This window comes from Schistocerca gregaria, chromosome 5, assembly GCF_023897955.1.
Source record: "Schistocerca gregaria isolate iqSchGreg1 chromosome 5, iqSchGreg1.2, whole genome shotgun sequence".
Lineage (NCBI taxonomy): Eukaryota > Metazoa > Arthropoda > Insecta > Orthoptera > Acrididae > Schistocerca > Schistocerca gregaria.
In genome coordinates, this window is record NC_064924.1 from 240828285 (window position 1) to 240841802 (window position 13518).

Here is a 13518-nt window from a genome sequence, read left to right on the forward strand (position 1 = left end):
TTTCTGTCAACGCCACCGGAGAGATCACTGTTGCAGCGGAGTGTGCCGTGATTCACAGCTGACTTTAAAAATGCAATGAAATATCAGAGCTCTGTAATATTACTGAACCGAAGATAATGGCATTTGAGTGCCTTGGCAGTGGAAATGAACCAGCAACACTCGTTTCTCCCTTTATTATGTGAAGACTTGTAATAGAGGGCCGGTGGAGAGGCCCAGACTATACCCAATAATGAAAGAGAAATACAAGACACCTCTCTGCCCATAAACCGGGAGGCGGACGCCAAAAGACCATTATCTACGATGGATGAAACGCCTGACACCTCAAGGCAGTGAGGATCGTGGCAGTTTTGAAGCAGCTGTGGAGAAAGGGGGCAGAGGCAGACAGGAGGCGGATGCAACACGTATTTTTACGACGGAGCAAAAGCAGGTATTTGTAGAAATAAAGGCTCTTTTCGAAAACAGAGATGATGAAAGAACACAGAGTTGCCCAAAGGCCATGTGCACTTGATTCGAGACATTTGATGGTAGGAGACGTTTGCCACCTCAAGACAGTGGGATCGTAGTAGTAGTAGTAGTAGTGGCTTTATTAATCCGTAGATCTATTTTTGCAAGGATATAGGACAGCCACCTCATGACAGTGGGATCGTATTATTAGTAGTAGTAGTAGCTTTATTTATCAGTAGATCTCTTTTTTAAATTATATAGGACATGTCGAAGTATTTAAAAGTTTAGACCAATTTAACATAATCTAATACGTATACACATACATTTACAGACTTCTAGTTTGAGACTTTCATTAGATTTACCCCTGTTAAACACACTATACACTCATTGTTTCGTAACCACTAACTACACACACACACACACACACACACACACACACACACACACCGGTGAACTCTGGGCCATTTTCTGTACCACAACTTCCCATTTGCTGTCCTGAAAAACTGAGTCAGCATCCCTCTGTAATGCGTGAGATGTTGAGCTCAGAAAGAGGAAGATGTGTTAGTTTTGTGCTATGCATAGCTTGGGGTTAAGTATTTATAGTAAAAGAAGAAAAAAAGGAAAAAAACAGTGTGATGGTGTTGTGTGGAATGTTGGATGTTTTATAATCATTATTTTTTTCATTTGTGTAGCACTTTTTTTACTGTATCACTCTGTTTTATCTAAGTAATCCTTCAATGTATAAAATGTATTTCATAACAGGTACTTTTTAGCTGCCTTTTTAAATAAGTGTATTTTGCAATTTCTTTATTTTCTTTTGGTAATTTATTGTACAGTTTTAATCCTTGGTAGAACATGATGTTTTGAGCTTCATGTTTATTTTTTATTGGTGAATGTAAGTCGAGTCTAGCTCTTGTACCATGGTCATGGACAGAGCTGTTTGTGCAGTAATTACCAATGTTATTTTTGATGTGTACAACTGACTGGCAAATGTATTCACATGGGGCAGTTAAAATCCCCAGTTGTTTAAACAGATATTTACAATGAACTCGACTACTATGTTTGGTTATTACTCTTATGGCTCTTTTCTAGAGTCTGAAAATTGCGTTCATATTTTGTGGATTTGTTCCCCAAAACAGAAAGCCATAGCTAAGAATTGAGTGTACATATCAATAGTATGTAACTAAAAGGCACTGCATGTTACACACAGATCATACGATTCTAAAGCCATAACCTGCTGAAGACATTCTGTTGGCAAGTACCTTTGTGTGTTCACACCATTTCAACTGAAAATCAATATACATTGATGGAAATTTTGCATTTGTTACACAGTCTATGGAGGTGCCATCTATATTTAATTTAATATTGTCATTTGCCCTCTTCAAACTGAAATTCACATTAGTTTTCTTTATGTTCAGTGTCATTTTATTGTTTATTGACCAATCGTAAACTTCCTTGAGAGTTTCATTTGTTTTCTCTGAGAGGAGTTATCTTGTTTTCTCAATGACTATAATATTGTTGTCATCAGCAGCATCGTGGCAGTTTTGAAGACAGCAGCGGAGAAAGGTGGCAGGAATAGACACGACATGGACCCAACCCATATTGTTATGATCGAGCGAAAGCACGCATTTGTAGAAATAAAGGCTCTTTTCGAAAGCAGAGATGATAAAAGAACATAGAGTTGACCAAAGGACACGTCCACTGGATTCGAGACATATGATGGTATAGGAGATTGCGCAGATTATTACGTTTAACCACGTTAAGCTGAAGAATCAAATCTTTGTGAAACACAAAATCAATATTTTATCAATGATTACATTAAAATCTATAAAAGTTAGATAATTGGAGACCTCGGTTACAAACAGCGGTAAAAGACAGTCGACGAGAAGCAGTGTTATTGATGTGTAAGGTAGTATGTGATATGCTATATTGATATTACTTGATAATTCAATGATATATCGAGACATGGCAGCCCTAATCTCTAAATTCTGATTCTCACTAATGGCTACTTTATCATGACTTGTGTATATAAACAGTGGGAAGATCCAGAAATATGTCTGCCAGTAGCTGTAACATGCGTAGTTTTTGTGCAAGGAAAATGGTTTTCAGGGACTAGTTGTACAAATACGACGATAATGTGGATAACTACGGCGCAGATAAAGATCCTTAATATGTTCCTGAATGGAAAAGCGATTCAAATATTATTGCCAATCAGGCAAATATGAATAACTTTTAAGCAAGTAGACGACATTGTGTTGGCAGATGTGTTAAGGACCAGCCTTAACATCTTTCATGTGTTGTAGTAAGGTGGTTGATAGAGTTAATTTGATATTTTGCTGAAGCATCGATTAATTTCTGAGGTTGTTGAGCTTTACTATTGGAAGAACTGTTAATGCAGATCTTAGTGTCACAATTAAGATCTTTTGAATCTGCACTTCTGTGAGGTTTCATAGTAATGTTTCGTTAATTCGCCCAGCAAGTAAACAATGCTAAGTCAATGCTAACACATGTTAAGTGCTTTCAGCATCAAGTAAATAATTTTAAGTACTCACTGAGTAGTTTTAAGAACAACATTTTTGATAGAATTAACGATTTTAAAAATTTGTCGTAACACTATAAATGTTTGATAAATGATGAAGATAATTTGCAAAAAATATTGAAAATAGTGAACTATGCTTCTGTTCTCAAATCATACAAAGATGTAAAGGGAATGCAAATGGAGAATTTATGCATGATGTAGAGTTTCACTGAAGCTCTGCATTTCTGCTTCATGGACCATTAATGGCATAAGAGAAAAGAAATGTCTCGCAAAATACTCTGAAATTTCCGCTACTTATACAAAAATGTAATTGTTTTTGGTGTTTTTTGAATGTTTGTGGCTAGTAGCACAATTCTGAGAATTTTGCGAAAATTAAATTTTAACAATCGACCACATTTTCATCCATCATAGGCTACGGTGAAAGAAATGCGAGAAATTGAGAAAGCTGTGTAATTCAGTCGCAGTCGTCAAGTTCCTACTTACCCACTAAGTAAAAACTTCGTGACTGAAGTAGCATATATTTTATTGCGAGCTGCAATACAAAAAATACTGCATATTAAGGTCACACGTCTCACGAATGCTGAAGTGCTTACAAAGTACCTATATCAGCAACATCTACATCTACATGTCTGCTCTGCATTACACACTAAAGTTTCTGACCGAGGGTTATCAAAGCACTTTCAAACTACTGGGTTGGTGCGTAAGTTCGTAGAGCTTTTCTAACAGACACATGTAACAGAGGCTTTAGTCACCAATAATATATTCTCCTTCACTATTTACAACAATCTGCCAACACTGGGTGTAACTTTTCGATTTTGCGACTGTATAAATCACGTGATTTTGAGGCAAAAAACCCGTGGAGCCATGTTCGGAGCATATTTTCATCCATAAAGGAAGTTCCTCGAAGATTGTTTGATAAAGACGGGGAAGGTTGAAATCTGAGGGCACAGGCTCTGGTAAATAAGGTGGGTGCAGAATGACTTCCATGGTGTTTCTTGTCAATTTAGTAGAGATGGGCAAAACTGTTCTTTTCAGAGATCGGGTCACAACTGTTGACTCCCTGAAATGAACTAGCTCTTTTTCATGACTCACCACTCATTCACAATTGAAAATAAATGGAAGGCACATTGCCCTTTAAACTTGGTTTATTCCAATACTACACCTGTATTTTGATCTTATTTGATCCTATTTTGAAGTAACACAGATAATGAGTAAGAATTTTGTATTGTTTATTGAAATTTCCACGATATGACAAAGTTTTTGATTATTGATTTATTTTGCACTATCATGGTTTTTTGGGTGATCGGAAAATGTTGTAACTTGAGATTTACATTAACAATATATTTGGCTATAATGTATTAAAATTTTATTAACCTCATACAAATACATCGCAAGCCATATATTTTTAAAGTAAACGTTTCATTCCGAAGACACCTAAAATCGCAAAATCCGTACCAGAATAAGAAAAAAAATATAAAAATTTGACTGTAAGACTAAAGTGCTGCATATAGCCTTACGCAGAATAAAACAAGGAAAATATTGGTGTATCACATTTTGCGATACGTTTATCGGTTCGCTCGTAATTAAAGCGTAAATTCGAGTGTCCGTAATAAAAATCCTATAGTAAGAGGAGTCGTCAGGAACCTAATCTGATCAGTTTAAACAAATAAAAATAAAATAAAAACAAAACAAATGATGTATACATAACATAATAATGTAATATAGATAGCGGTATTACTACGAAGAAGAATATCCAGTAGAGACGAACTCTGATGCAGAGGCGCCGAGTCAAGCAGGTCGAGCTGCGAGCTGTATTACTGCATGAGCTAAGACCACAGAGACCAGAGTGATACCTGAGTCGCTTTGCTCAACGCTCTGGCTAGAGTCGAGAATGGTGGGATGAGCGCTGAGCGGGCGAATTCCAAGGGTGGGGGGAGCCACCAGTCACCCGCTCCGAGACAAATCGTCCGTTCTCTTGCGAGCAGGTTGTTGCAAGTAGTTCTTATGTTCTTCGCTAGGAGGCTCTCTGTCCTGTTGCTCGCATCAACTGCCCAGAGGCCAGGACGTGCGACTGAAACGATCGCCGACAGAGTGCGATGCTAAGTTAAGCTGCGCCAGACACTGCACGCGGCAGAGGAAGCACTGAGATGGCACGGCATATGTGAGACACAAAATCCAATGGGGCCCTGCACAATGCAAGCAGCCAAGGCAGAAGCAGGGCAGACGCCGGCGTTGACTGTGCTGTGTGGCGTGCAGTGTGCTGTGACCAGTAGAGGCCCCACTGATATGCTCTGTCTCTCTCTCTCTCTCTCTCTCTCTCTCTCTCTCTCTCTCTCTCTCTCTCTCTGCCGTGGGAAACATTTGGAGCTACCCTTCTTTTCTTCTGAATCACTGTTTGTTCACTCCTTTGAAAGATTCAACTCTATGAATCAGTTCAGGAGCGGATCCCCCATCTCTACAATTTAGCAGAATCTGGGCAGGAGTTATCGAGGGGCGGCATCACTTGAAGTAGTCTTCCTGGTCGTCATTGTTCTTGAACTGAGTCTACAAGAGGTCTCAGTTGCTGCCAACACACGTCAGCAGTGACGGTTACACCTCTTGGAACCAGTTCGTAGTGCACCACAGTGCCGCTGTTGCGACAGGTGTGTAACATTATCTTTTGTGTATGCGAGCAGATCTTTGAACAGAGAGTTGCTGCTTTGTTTGAACTGAACCATTCCTTTCTTTTCCTTACGTTAGCATAAAGCTACGATTTTTCGTCATCAGTAACGATACAGGATAGGTACAGTCGGTGTTGTTAATGAGCTAACTGGTGACGAGCAAGCAGAGATGCACATGAGGCAACCCGATGATTTCCGTGAATTTGGCGTAGAGCTCACAGTACCCGTGTATCCGACATTTGAACCATCCCCATTGCTTGCAGATGTCGCACGATCGTGGAATGATCACAGTTCATCACATTTTTCAGTTCTCGAGTACACTGATGTGGATAAAAAACGCTTTTCATCATACTCTGAAGGTCTTCCTGTCCGTGGAGAAACATTAATGTCAAAACGATCCTCCATAAAATGAGAAAACCATTTTCTTTTCCCACTCTGTCCAATGGCATTATCCCCATATATGGCTAAAATGTTTTCTGGCTGCCTCCGCTATTGTCACCCCTCCATTGAACTAAAACAAAAGAATATCTAGGAAATGTTCTGATTTCTTCACTTGGCACTCCATTTTCTAGTGTCCACAGCTCCACTCACTATCTCCTAATGACAGAATGACAATGTATAAACTCAAAAGGCAACAGTGAACTACAAATAAAACAGCAACTGGAATACCAACTCGCAAAACAAAACTGCTACGAACTTATGCACCAACCTAACAGATTGTACTGAATCATAGATTAATTATTGAGGGTGTTTTACTTTATTATAGCAAAATTCTTAATGCAGTTCTTAGTACCAAAACTAAAACGGTTCAGACCGTCTGAGTCTATATTTTTGAGAGATTTCACAGTAATGTTTCATTAATTCGCCCAGCAAGTAAATTGTGATATGTCAATACTAATGCATGTTTAAGTACTCATAACTGGGAAGTGAATAATGTTAAGTAACAATTGAAGAGTATTTAAGAATAAAATTTTTGATAGAATTTTCGGTTTCAAAAATTTGTCGTTCCTCTAGAAATGTTTGAAAAATGACTTAAGTGAATAAAAAAATCACAGTGGCTGTACTTACACTATCTTAGTTATGAGATTTTATTGAAACTTTACTGCACAATTTCTCAAAACTGCTTACTTGTTTGCTTACCATTGTTTACAGCTAAGGTCTTTAGTTTACAAACGATTTTACAAAAAATCTCAGTTTCAGAGTAAAGAAAAGAAATACAGAGCTCTTGACAACAAGTTTACTGTGTTTTAGATAATGAACTTCAATTAAACTCTCCTTGCGGAAACATGAATATACATTGCAAATATATTTGAAAATACTGTACTGATCTGTTCTCAAATCTTACAAAGATTTGAAGGGAATGCAGAATGGAAAGTTCATGCACGATGTTGAGTTATATCGAAGTTGTGCTTCTTTGCTTCGGGGACCATTATGTGCAGGAGCAAAAGGTATGCCTCACAGAATATCGTGAAAATTTAGGACTTTATATTAAAATTTAATTGTTTTCGATATATTTTTTAGATCATTCAAGGCTTTAGTGCAGTTCTGATGATTTTCTGAAAATTAAATTTTAGAAAACGATAACATTTTAATCCATTATGTGCTATGATGAAACGATTGTGATAATTAAGTTGAAAAACGTGTATAATTCAGAGACAATCGTCAGATATCTGCTTCATCCACCAAGTAAAAACTTTGTGACTGAAGAAAAATATTGCGAGCTATACTGGTAGTACAAAAAATATGTTACTGTTCTAGGTCTCATCAATACTGAGGCGCTTACAAAGTCTCTACATCTACATGTCTACCCTGCAGTTCACACTTAAAGTCCTGGCAGAGGGCTCATCCAACCACTTTCAAACCACTTCTCTACCGTTTCTCTTTCAAATAGCGCACGGAAGAAACGAATGCTTAAATCTTTCCATGCGAGCTCATATTTCTCTTATTTTATTACGATGATCATTTCTTTCTATGTAGATTGGCGTCAGCAAAATATTCTCGCATTCAGAGGAGAAAGTTGATGATTGAAATTTCGTAAGAAGACCTCGCTGCAACGAAAAACGCCTTTATTTAATGACTTCCACTCAAACATGCGTACCATATCTGTAACACTCTCCATCCTAAATTACGATAATACAAAACGAGCTGCCCTTCTCTGAACTTTTTCGATGTACTTCCCGTGCGGTCTAGGGGGCGCCTTGCCACGGTTCACACGGCTCCTCCCGTTGGAGGTTCAAGTCCTCCCTCGGCTTTGAGTGTATGTGTTGTCCTTAGCGAAAGATAGTTTAAATAGATTGAGTAGTGTGTAAGCCTAGGGACCGATGACCTCAGCAGTTGGGTCCCATAGGAACTTACCACCAAATTTCCTCAATCCTATGTGGAACGGATAACATACCGCACCACAGTATTCCGGAAGAGTACGGACAACAGTGGTGTAGGCAGTTTCTATAGAATACCTGTTGAGTCTTGAGTCTTCTAAATATTAGTTAGGAAACCATTCCAGTATCTGTCTTCCAGAATTCAGGGAAACTGTAGAATAGCCAAATCAATAGTTTTTTGTTTTTTTTCGTCAGTCTCTTAACTCATATGAAACTGCCACTGCAAATTCCTCTCTTGTGCGGGTCTGGTCATTATCTGCACCGAACGAAATCTGGGTAACATTGCGCTAGACTACTTAAAATTTGTAGAAAGTCTAAGATTTTTTTTTATTTACCATATTTACCGATTAAACGATTTTGGAACACGATTGCCTGTTTTAATTTCTAGTGACGCTCAAAATTGTTCTCGATTTTTGGATCGTACATTGAGGTTACAAAAGTCACGGGACAGCGATATGGAGATATACAGTGGGTGTTATTATGGCGTACACAAGGTAAAAAAGGGAAATGCACTGGCGGAGCTCTCTTCTGTACTCCTGTGATTCATAAGAAAAGATACCCGTCGTGATTATTTCCGCACGACATGAACGCAGAACGGCAGTTGGAACTAGACACATGGGACATTCCATCTCGGAAATCGTTAAGGAATTCAATACTACGAGATCCTTAGTGTCAAGAGTGTGTCGAGAATACCAAATTTCAGGCATTACCTGTCACCACGGCCAACGCTGTGGCCGACGGTCTTCACTTAACGACTGAGAGCAGAGGCGTTTCGTATAGGTACAGTTGTCAGTGCTAATAGACAAGCAAAACTGAGTGAAATAGCCGCATAAATTGATGAAGGATGTATCGTATCCATTAGGACAATGTAGCGAAATTTGCGTTAATGGGCTGTGGCAGCAGACGACAGGTGCGAGTGCCTTTTCTAACAGCACGACATCACCTACATCGCCTTATCAGTGCTCGTGACCATATCGATTGGACACTAGACGACTAGAAAACCGTGGTCTGGTCAGATTAGTATCGATTTCAGCTGGTAACATCTGATGGCAGTGTTCGATTGTGGTGCAGATCCCGAGAAGCCATTTATCCAAGTTGTCAACAAGGCACTGTTTAAGGGGGGACGTTGATGAAATTGATCAAAAATGTCAATTTCCGATTTATTTTTTATTTGTTAGCGCAACTCATGGAGAATAAGTTCCCAAAGTTTCAATGTTGAAATCGCATCCGAAGTGCCTGAAAATTAATTAAAAGTGTGACGCGACCTCCCTGCCAAGCCCACGTTTTGCAGCAGCACTTCAATACCAGCTCAAAAATTGCTTCAAATGGCTCCGATCACTATGGGACTTAACATCTATGGTCATCCGTTCGCTAGAACTTAGAACTAACCTAAGTACATCACACACATCCATGCCCGAGACTGGATTCGAACCTGCGACCGAAGCGGTCACATGGTTCCAGACTGAAGCGCCTAGAAACGCACGGTCACACCGGCCGGCAGTACCAGCTCAGTGAACAACGATTCTGTGTATTACTTTCAACCAAACGTGTGCGGGATACATCTAGAAGGCTGTGATACATACTCTTTGGTTTTATAGATCATCTTTGGCTCTGTTCCGTATCTTATAAACAATAACAAACTAGTTGTATCCTTTATCAATCAGCAATTCTTTTCTTTGCCTTGTGATACTGACGAAGATTTATACAAGTGTTCGATTCTTTCTTCATTCAGTTATGCCATGATCACAAAGAGTGTAGAGAAAACTGGATAAACGGCGTTTGAATAAGTTAGTGAATGGAAGACTTGAGAAACAACGGCAAACCAGCAATGAGGCTACATCTCTGCAGTGCGTCTCTGCAGCTGAAAAGTCAGTTGAAGACATGGTAAAGGAAAGAAGACAGACAACAAGAAACCAGAAGAGAAGCCTTGAAGGTAAAGAAGACCCAGAGTACAAATGTGGTGCCTTCTGAAGAAGTGACATAAGGAAAAAAGTTAGGTTGAACTTTAAATTGCGTTTCCTGAAAAGTTTGTTTTTTAAAGTTTTTGTACCTTTTCCTCAGATTCCATTAATGCTAGAACTGCGAAATTTTGTACACACATTTCTGTAAACGTAATAAACTTTGTCTCAAGAGCAAATTTTGAAATTCTGATTGCAAGCTGAGATATGGGGCAATGTGCTAGGAATTTTGCATGAATTTAAAATTGTACTTGTGGAATCATAATTAAAAATTATGAAAATTCTCCTATTTGATATATTCCAAAAACCTCCTGAGAGAAGCTTACAGTACATAAATAGATGAAACAGAGAAATTTTTTAGAAATCTTTTGAATACTTTCTGAGAAAAAGGAAAAAATAGCACTCCGTCTTCAGGCCACGAGTGGCCTACCGGAACCATCCGACCGCCGTGTCATCGTCAGTGGAGGATGCAGATAGGAGAGGCGTGGGGTCAGCACACCGCTCTCCCGGTCGTTATGATGATATTCTTGACCGAAGCCGCTATTATTCGGTCGAGTAGCTCCTCAATTGGCATCACGATGCTGTGTGCACCCCGAAAAATGGCAAGAGCGCATGGCGGCCTGGATGATCACCCAGTCAGAGAAAAAGTAACATACATTATTTTTTGAAAATAAACCTTTAAATTTTATTGAAAAAAAGTTGAATATATACAATCAAAGGATTTCATATGTAAATGTGTTACTTTCATGTAAATCGTGGTACAAAATTTCATTGCCATATCTCCAAAACTGTGGATTTGGTGCATTTTTGAAATAGTGTGTGTTTTTCATAAACGTCCCCCCCCCCCCCCCTTAAGGCAACGGTGGCTGCGTAACGGTGTGGGCTGTGTTTACATGGCATGGACTGGGTCCTCTCGTCCAACTGAACTGATCATTGACTTGAAATGGCTATTTTCGGCTACTTGGAGAACGTATCCGACCAGTCATGGACGTTATATAACCTAACAACTATGGAATTTTTATGGATGTCAGTGCGCCATGTCACCCGGCCACAGTTACTCGCGATTGGTTTCAAAAACATCCTGAGCCGCGCGGGATTAGCCGAGGCGCTGCAGTCATGGACTGTGCGGCTGGTCCCGGCGGAGGTTCGAGTCCTCCCTCGGGCATGAGTGTTTGTGTTTCTCCTTAGGATAATTTAGGTTAAGTAGTGTGTAAGCTTAGGGACTGATGACCTTAGCAGTCAAGTCCCAGAAGATTTCACACACATTTGAATTTTTTTTTCTTTTTTTTTTTTTCTTTTTTTTTTTTAAGAACATCCTGGACATTACGAGCGAATGATTTGGCCACAAAGACACCCGACATGAACCCCATCGACTATATATGGTAAGTAATGGAGAGTTCAGTTCGTGCACAAAATCTTTCACGAACAATACTTTCGCAATTGTGGACGGCTGTAGAGGCAGCATGGCTCAGTATTTCTACAGGCAGCATCTTAAGACTTGCTGCGTCCATGCCACGCCGGAGTCCGGTCGCTCAGTGACACGATCTGCTTCTTTTTGCTCGGGAAACGACTTTTTCCCGCGGTCGTGGCCTGGTTCGCAAGAGATCTGCCCTCAGCCCGACGCCTCGCTTTGATGGGGAGTCGCTCTGGATTCCGGCGGAGCACGGCGCGGCCTCATTGTGCATTCCGAGCTAATTGCCAGCGCGAGGAGACGCCGGCAGCCTAATGGCCCGCCTTCCCCCGAATCTCCATTCAGGCGCGCCGCCGCCGGCCGCCCGCACTGCGACTACGTTACGCACTAGGCCGGCCAGCTGCAAAAAGCGCCTCTCCGCCCCCCCGGCCGGGGTTGCGCCACCGAAGTAGCCGCGACCCAGTTTCCACAGGAATTTGACGTAAGCTCCTACGTTAACCTGTGATCTTGCGCTTTTAATATTTAAACATATTACCGAGACAAAGTGATTCCCGAAATCTCATTATTCTCCGACAATTACACTACTGCTCATTAAAAGTGCTACACCAGGAACATGACGTGGTACAGACGCTAAATTTAACCGACAGGAAGAAGATGCTGTGATATGCAAATGATTAGCTTTTCAGAGCATTCGCACAAGGATGGTGCCGGTGGCGACGCCTACAACGTGCTGACATGAGGAAAGTTTCCAACCGATTCCTCATACACAAACAGCAGTTGACCGGCGTTGCCTGGTGAAACGTTGTTGTGATGCCTCGTCTAAGGAGTAGCAATGCGTACCATCACGTCTCCGACTTTGATAAAGGTCGGATTGTAGCCTATCGCGATTGCGGTTTACCGTAACGCGACATTGCTGCTCGCGTTGGTCGGGATCCAATGACTGTTAGCAGAATATGGAATCGGTGGGTTCAGGAGGGTAATACGGAACGCCGTGCTGGATCCCAACGGCCTCGTATCACTAGCAGTCGAGATGACAGGCATCTTATCCTCATGGCTGTAACGGATCGTGCAGCCACGTCTCGATCCCTGAGTCGAGAGATGGGGACGTTTGCGAGACACCAACCATCTGCACCAACAGTTCGACGACGTTTGCAGCAGTATGGAGTATCTATTAGCTGGAGACCACGGCTGCAGTTACCCTTGACGCTGCATCACAAGTCAGGAGTGCCTGCGATGGTGTACTCAACGACGAACCGGGGTGCACGAATGGCAAAACGTCATTTTATCAGATGAATCCAGGTTCTGTTTACAGCGTCATGATGGTCGCATCCGTGTTTGGCGATATCGCGGTGAATGCACATTCCAAGCATGTATTCGTCATCGTCATACTGGCGTATCACCAGGCGTGATGGTATGGGGTGCCATTGGTTACACGTCTCGGTCACCCTTCATTCGATCCCTGCGAAACCCTACATTTCAGGAGGATAATACACGATTGCATGTTCCAGGTCCTGTACGGACCTTTCTGGATACAGAAAAAGTTCGACTGCTGCCCTGGCCAGCACATTCTCCAGATCTCTCCCCAACTGCAAATGTCTGGTCAATGGTGGCCAAGCAACTGGCTCATCACAATATGCCAGTCACTACTCTTGATGAACTGTGGTATCGTGTTGAAGCTGCATGGGCAGCTGTACCTGTACACGCCATCCAATCTCTGTTTGACTCAATGCCTAGGCGTATCAAGGTCGTTATTAAGGCCAGTTGTTCTGGGTACTGATTTCTCAGGATCTATGCACCCAAATTGCGTGAAAATGTAATCACATGTCAGTTGTAGTATAATATATTTGTCCAATGAATACCCGCTTTTCATCTGCATTTCTTCTTGGTGTAGCAATTTTAATGGCCAGTAGTGTAGTTAAATTTTGAAACCACTGAAGATCAGTCGTCTGGTAATTCTGGACTTCTTCCATACCCGAATCCACAAAAACATTTCAGTGCTGGAACTGTCATCTGCCACATTGATGAAGAGGCGATCCACAAAGCTGTCCAAGTGTCGCATTTTCTTCGCTTCTTATGTGACGTGCTGTTCTTTATCCCGCCAGCGGCTGGCTGTATGTTAGTTCCAGTA